The sequence below is a fragment of the Etheostoma spectabile genome, chromosome 16 (assembly GCF_008692095.1).
Source record: "Etheostoma spectabile isolate EspeVRDwgs_2016 chromosome 16, UIUC_Espe_1.0, whole genome shotgun sequence".
NCBI lineage: Eukaryota > Metazoa > Chordata > Actinopteri > Perciformes > Percidae > Etheostoma > Etheostoma spectabile.
The window spans coordinates 1796406-1803749 of NC_045748.1; the positions used below are offsets into that span (position 1 = coordinate 1796406).

The 7344-nt window shown below is 40.5% G+C and overlaps 1 protein-coding gene across 1 annotated transcript in view; it reads right to left on the reverse strand.

The window, feature by feature from the left end:
- The window catches only part of gfi1b (growth factor independent 1B transcription repressor), a gene marked incomplete at its 5' end in the record, with an annotated part of 4804 nt that extends 4050 nt beyond the window's left edge, over window positions 1-754 (reverse strand). Inside the window, 1 exon segment of the mRNA XM_032540269.1 lies at window positions 1-754. This exon segment is cut by the window's left edge and continues 74 nt beyond it.
- Window positions 755-7344: the final 6590 nt, after the last annotated feature.

Genomic DNA, 7344 nt, shown 5'->3' on the forward strand with positions numbered 1-7344 from the left:
AATAATACTACTGCTAATAATAATGATGATGTCCTGGCGTGAAGCGGCTCTGCGCAGGAAAATCCTTTCCTTAGAAGTCCCAAAAGCAAAGCAGTTGAAAACCATCACACTTGTTGCTCTCTCTTTTTCTCCCCTCCCTGATTTTCAATCAGATAATTTCGCAGGAGAATCTGACTGTGGTTTCAACCAATGAAATGGCCAACCTGCAGGTGGAAATTTGCGTAAAAAAACACGGGGCCTGCGCCGTCCCTGGAACAGTTACGCAGAACACCCAGCGCTCCAGGGGGACAGGCCTATACACACGGGCATGTTAAAGTTCATCCATACGGCATGCTCTTCCAGCACAGCGTTTCAGGGCTTCAAATGAAGAATATGTAAGAAGAAGAAGAATATTGTTTGCATTTAATTGCATATTGCGCTGATCTTCAAAAGAAATCATAACGAAAAAAACACATCAATTTAATATCAATGTATTCTTGTCATTTTTGTTATTTTTAAATAATTTTTAAATCTGACCATTTCCGCCTCCCGATGTTTGATTTACAGGATTTAGTCGGATAATGCTGTGTGTGTGACTGTGTTATGCACAATGTTTTTAATGAGCAGAAGCTCCTGCGAGTCTGCAGCACCTCCAAAGATACACACACCAAACCAGTCCGGGAGATTAACACTGTTGACACTTGTGTACTTCAATAACCGGTAGATATAGTATTTGCACTGACGCTCTCTTGCACTATGAAACCATTGCACCTTTCTGCATTTTATTGTTTTCCACACCGCTCCTTTAAACATGCTGCAATCTAACTTTACTGTAAGGGCCAAACACTATTGATGTCTTCCTTTGTATTTTTGTACTATGTGTGTGTGCGTGGATGTCATATGTTTGTGTGTCTATGTGTATGTATGTTGTGTATAAGCTATTAGACACCTTAATTTCCTTCGGGATAAATATCTATCTATCTATCTATCTATCTATCTATCTATCTATCTATCTATCTATCTGTCTATCTATCTATCTATCTATCTATCTATCTATCTATCTATCTATCTATCTATCTATCTGTCTATCTATCTATCTATCTATCTATCTATCTATCTATCTATCTATCTATCTGTCTATCTATCTATCTACTCAGACAGGCAGTTTTCTTTGGTTGAAATGAAAGAAGAATATTTAAAAAAGCCAATTATTTGGGGCAACGGTTTTTCAGAAAATACTGACAACTCATTACTTATAACTTCCTTAAATTATGTTGCAGATCATCCAGTCTTGGAACGAGAACCATTTGGAGGATGGGGGGGATTCGTGAGGGAAGAAGTGCAAGTGTGACATCTTGTGGACAGTGTGTGTGTCTATAATCTTGACTCGGATAAGTGTTGGGGTCTTGAGATTTTTCATTTGATTCCTACACCCTTAAAACAATCTCTGAGTCCGTTCTGTGACTAGGATTTATTTCTCCATAATATTAAACTGAACTGCCTTTTAAATAAAGTTATGCATTGTGTATTTATCTTACATAGCCTATGCTGTGCATGTGTTTTGAAAATCATTGAAAAAAAGGAGTGTTGTCAGAGAAGCAGGTCTAAAATAAAGGTTCCTACAAACACACACACACACACGCGCACGCGCACACGCACACGCACACGCACACGCACACGCACACGCACACGCACACACACACACACACACACACACAGGCTATAAGGAAGGATTGTGGAGAAGGTGTCTTATGCCTTCTTCGGTGTGTGCAGTGTACTTTTCTGTATGTTGTCATCTGGACCAGTGTTTTGCACTTTTGGTTTTTTTTTAATCACATTTTTATGTTAGTTTATATAATCAGAAATTGACAGATACAATTAAGAACAATACACTAGACGTGGAACGCGTCCCAGAGTAAAAAAAAAACAAAAAACACAGAGAGGAAAGCTGGGAGGCAGGGAGACAAAACAAGACATGCAGAAACAGACACACACAAACTCACACATAAACAGACACACACGGACACACACACACACACACAGACACAAGACAAGGGACCAATCACATGCGCAGGTTGAGGTGGCACAAGGCTACAGCCCAGACCAAGTGTCCAGGGTCCATGGAGGCACTCCATCAACAGTTCCATGTACACGACATCCAAGAAGGCAAGGGTCCATGCACAGATAGACAGGACATGAAGTGGCTTCCAACGGGTTGTAATCATTCTCTTAGCAGATGTAAACACCAGCAAAAACAACACGTTTTTGAACTTCAGAGAGCTGAAGGGCTGGCAAATCATTCAGAATGAAAACATTGACAGTAACAGGTACAGTATCATTAATCAAAGCAGAATTTTTGAATGCAACATTGTTCCAGAACTGACCGACAGGACAGCACTCCTGAACATGTGAAGATATGTACCTTGAGCTTTAATTGGGCAGAAAGTGCACAAAGGGCTGTTAATGATTTTAATGTGGTGCATTTTCACGGGGATGAGATACTATATGTCCTGTTGCAATTATAGTGAATTTGCTGATGGTCTGGATTGCGAGATACTTCTGGAATGTTAGACCCACATCATGTCAGTCCAGATTGACAATCAGTCCTGGGCAATCACGTGCCCAGGACGTGATCCTCTCAATAGGGAGGGCAGTGCAGCCAGATATCGCCAAAAACTGATAAAACCTGGATGCCATACAACAGTTTTTAAGCTGCCCAGTAAATAAATTCCAAATAGGATTCCTTGAGTGCCAACCTTAACTGGAGGTAAAAGAAAAAAGAGGAACGTGGCAGACTAAATGCATTTTGTAAATCAGAGAAGGGTAACAAGTCAACCTCGCCAAAAATATCTTTTAGTTTATGAACTCCCCTTTGTTCCCATTGTGGGGCTGTTATTGGCCTCCCACCAATAGGGAGAGCTGTATTATTGGATAATGGGGAAATCTTTTCAGCCAATCTCCAAGTTTTGATGAGAGATAATGGGGTTTGTTAGAAATATTGTCAAAAAAGAACATCATGGAGTGACCAAGGCTCAGTCATAGCACTTTCTAAGGTACGCCAACAAACATTAACATTACCTTGGATTAAACCAGGTAAGGAGGGGTCTTACAGTTTTTCTCCATTGGTTTGGCTCATTTCTTGAAACAGAAATTACATTCTCAAAACTCTAAGATCATTTGGCAAAAATTCTTACAGTTTAGCACAACACTATAGCTCACTTGAAAAGCTATATCTCTCCCAAAAACTTCACTCATGCTTCAAACTAAATTCATTTCTCATATAAAGAGTCAGTGCCACCAAAATGGCAAAGATCCTTCTCAATTGCTTTGCTATTTCTCGAAACAGACCGGACGTTCTCCACACTCTTGGTGCTTTTGCAAAATACGTGGATGGTTCGGCACAACACCGGTTCACCTGCAAAAGTCATACCTCTCCTAAAACAGTTCACTCATGTGTCAAAACTAAATTTCCTTCTCATTTAACCAGTCAGTGCCCCAAAATGCTGTCCCTTTAGCATTGTAAGCACTGCAAGTCAGAATGTTTAGATATTTTGTCACTATGGCAGAGGACATGGAATATCCCTCATATCCACCTTTAGTCTTAGCCCAGTCCTTCATTAACAACGGTGACAACCCGACAATGCGTGAGCTTAGAATTGTAAGGTTTCTATCTCCGTTTAGGGTAGTTCTGAGATATTGAGCATCAAAGTTTTTACATCCCAGCTGACAAAACCGTTACGTAGTATAATCTTCTATTATAGCCTTATCTATTACATGTAATCTTTTTTTTTTTTTTTTTTTACAAAAATAACACACACACAGCATTACTGTAATAAACACCTAATGGTCAGATTGTGTCAAAAACTCAATGTCGACCAAAAGTGGAGATATAACCTTTAATTCTAAGCTCACGAATGGTTACTGTACGTTTTTTTGTGTGCTTACACAATACAATTGTGTATAAAACTGAAAAAAGAAATAGGATTTCACAAAATATATTCGTAATACAGAATTTTATTATCATTCACACACATACTGTAAAGTAACTTCTAACATCAGGTAAAAAGAAAATGTATACAGCATAACACTGTAATATAAACAACAAATAAAAAATCTATGAAAATCATATACAGCCTACAGCGCCCCACCCTCCCTCTCCTGACCACGTCCTCACCCTCCCTCTCCTGGCCGCCGTCCTCACCCTCCTCTTCCTGGCCCCCCCCCCCGCCGCCCTCACCTCCTCTCCTGGCGCCGCCGCCCTCACCCTCCTCTCCTGGCCGCCGTCCTCACCCTCCCTCTGCCGCGTCTCCACCCTCCTGACACATCCACACGCTGCTGTCTGTCTGGCCACAGATTCTCGTCCACATCACAGCGTATATTCTCCATTGCGATGCAACGAGGGAAGAAACGGCGTGCATGTCGGAACCATCCCCTACACTTATCTCCTGTTATATCCTCACACGCAGCGTCCATTGCATGGAGCAGGGATCTCTGATCTTGGGCCCGATGCTCATACACTCTCCACCTCCAAGCGGAGAAAAACTCCTCAATAGGATTGAGGAAAGGGGAGTAAGGTGGTAGAAACACCATGACCATCCTTGGATGACCAGTAAACCAGGCCCTGATGAGCGGGCCACGGTGGAAACTCACATTGTCCCATATAATGAGGTATTGTGGTAGGTGAGGCCCTACGAGACCTCTCTCATCTTCAGGGATCAAATCAAAATGAAGGCGGTCCAAGAAGATGAGCAGCTTCTGGGTATTGTATGGGCCAAGACTGGGGATGTGAGTGGCCACACCATTCTCAGATATGGCTGCACACATGGTTATATTGCCCCCTCGTTGGCCAGGGACATCCACCGTGGCCCGGTGGCCAATAATATTACGGCCACGTCTTCGCCCCTTGGCCAGGTTGAAGCCAGCTTCATCCACAAACACGTGGATGTGATGGGTCTCATTTCCTTCCAATGCCATTATTCTCTACAATAGCATAAAAAAGAAAATATCAAATGAGTCATACAGAAGAGTCATTCACTACAGTTACAGACAATTACATAGGAATGTTCTATGTTCTCCACAAGTTCAATATACTACTGGCCACTACATGTACCCCAATGCAGACATACTACAGGGGTACTTGACAGAAAGGGGAGGGGGGGAAATCATCAATGACTAGACTTACTGAAATGTTACAGTGAAACCCACAGTATTACATAGATTTACATGGGAGGCACTGATTGCAGCTCTTTGACCCCTTTTCTTATTGTATGTTATATTCTTCAAAATAAGGATTATAATGATAATTGCATCATACAGTAAGCTGCTGTTTTTAGCGAAAATGTTGAAGTCAGATAAATCAAATACTTTCATACCTGAATATACAAATCAGGTAAAGTGGGTACTGAATCCAAAAAAGTTTGGTAACCACTGCTTAATTGTAAAAAGGTAATGATGGACAACCAGTAACTAACTTACATGTACATACTGGTACCGCAGCTCTTTCACTCTGTCAGAGTTCCTCTCAAATGGTACCCTGTAAATTTGCTTCATTGTCATCCGATGCTTCTTCAATGTCCGGTCTATTGTGGAGATGCTTATGGAGTTGATATTTTGGAATATGGCATTGTCTTGTATGATTGCAGCGCGGATCTGTTTCAATGTGATGGCATTATTTGCCATCACCATGTTACAGATCTCTTGTTCTTGATGTTCATTAAGAAGTTTTCTTCTGCCACCTGTACGAGGTTGTCGTCCAATCCTCGAAATAGAATTCAAAGAACAACACTCCATTTGTAATGTATACCTTATGTATTCCTTACTGAATGAGTTACCTATGTCCTTGTATTATTTTTACTGTAACTTTACCACAATTCTAATTCATAACTGCACAGTGACTGGAATACAACTTTAAACTGTATCATCAATACTGTAGAAAATAAACTATTCCATAGTTTATTTTGTCCAATGTTTTTCATTGTCATTTTTTAGTAACATAGCATTGAGGTAAGATATTAGTCACACACACACACACACACACACACACACACACACACACACACACACACACACACACACACACACACACACACACACACACACAAAATGAATAGGTAAATATCAATGTGTAAATACATATATTTCTTGCTCTATGAACAGTGTCCTGTCCTATACAACATAAACAGTAATTCCATCATTGACTGACAACATACCTGTTTTCCCTGCGAAAGGTGTGGATGATGGAGGAGACTGTAGAGCGAGGCACATTAGGCTGCACTCGGCGACCTGCCTCCGCCATTGTGAGACCATGGTTGATGACATGGTCTATAATCGTGGCCCGAATTTCATCCGGGACAGCATGATGTCTTCGTGCTCCTCTGCCTCTTCCTCCTATTCCACCACCACGCACCCTTCCTCCTCCTCCTTCGTTAGTAAAGTTCTAGTTTCACCTGACTGTCAATTGCTGTGAAAAAAAAAAATTATCAAATGTTCCAAGGGATTCATATGTGGTATTCATGGTATTATGTTTTTGACTCATTTTGACAATTGAACAGACTATTGTGCATGTAATGGCTTATACAATGAAATGATGCTGACAAGTTTTGGAGTGAACAACCATTAGACCGAGAATCAACAATCAGTTTAGATCAGCAAGATCTATTCACTTGGAAATTGTGCTAAATGTAGGCTACCTGTACTTAATCATTTGCAAAGATGTACTGAGACATTGAGGCATGTACTTAGGCATTTGCAATTTGATGAAATGAATGAGAAATTCAATTCTGTTGTGAACAATTGCCAAGTAGTTTGGAGGTTTGTCCATGTTGTTTTGAGAATGTAATTTCTGTTTCAAGAAATGAGCCAAACCAATGGAGAAAAACTGTAAGACAAAGTACCAGGAATAATGTTTAAAATTGGGAACTGAAAGGCCACCATCTCTTCTCCTCCTCTGTGAAGTAGACATCTTAAGTCGCGGCCGCTTGCTTTTCCAGATAAATTTAGATACCGCTGATTGTAATTTACGCCAGCAACCTGCAGGAGGGGACAGAGGTAGCCTAGAGCTCACAAAATTAATCCTGGGTAAAACAATTTTAATCACTGAGGTTTTGCACTTTTGTTCAAATAAAAAAGGAATGAATCACAAAAAGTCTTATTGAGACTTGTTTATTAATTTGCTCTGTTTGTTATTCTATGTGTTCTTGTATCTATTTTACAGTGGTAAGTGTTGCTGTAAAAGAGCATGGATGTGAAGTCAACTTGAATTAATGTAAAGAATAATGTAATTTCGTTTGTGTGGAATCACGTTTTGAGAGGAACCCACTGTACATATATCATGGTTACATTCACTTTACTGCATATCCCACCATG